This window comes from Wasmannia auropunctata, unplaced genomic scaffold (assembly GCF_000956235.1).
Source record: "Wasmannia auropunctata unplaced genomic scaffold, wasmannia.A_1.0 LD336116.1, whole genome shotgun sequence".
NCBI classification, from domain to species: Eukaryota; Metazoa; Arthropoda; class Insecta; order Hymenoptera; family Formicidae; genus Wasmannia; species Wasmannia auropunctata.
In genome coordinates this window covers 21,542-21,898 of record NW_012026774.1, presented here as the reverse complement: position 1 = coordinate 21,898, position 357 = coordinate 21,542, and the positions used below count along the sequence as shown (strand labels likewise).

The 357-nt window shown below is 58.3% G+C and overlaps 1 protein-coding gene across 1 annotated transcript in view; it reads right to left on the bottom strand.

Moving 5' to 3' along the window:
• LOC105448182 overlaps positions 1-357 on the bottom strand; it is a 5,615-nt gene that overhangs the window by 538 nt on the left and 4,720 nt on the right. The gene's annotated exons all lie outside the window — the stretch shown is intronic.

The window sequence follows — 357 nt, the reverse complement described above, 5'->3', positions numbered from 1 at the left end:
TGCCGATTCGAACAGGATGGGTTTGGCCGGGTCGCTCGCCACGAACCCGTGGCGCAGGCAAAGACTCGTTACCCTAGAGCGAGAGCCAAGAGGGTGGCGAGAGGATTTCGAGGTAGCCGTCCAGAACTGCTAGACCGAAGCCAAGACTCGTGACTTCTCGACTACTTCTAGGAAGCAGGTTTCGTCTTGTAACCGGAGCGGTCGGATGGCTCGTAGACGACAGGTCCTGGGCGCTCTTTGCCTCGGCTTTTTATACCCCCCGGGTTGCCGGTTTTGGCGCGGTGGTGGGGGAGACGTGTAGCGCAGCGCGTCTGCGCTATGTCTCCCGTACTAACGTTTAAACGTGCAACGTTTAAA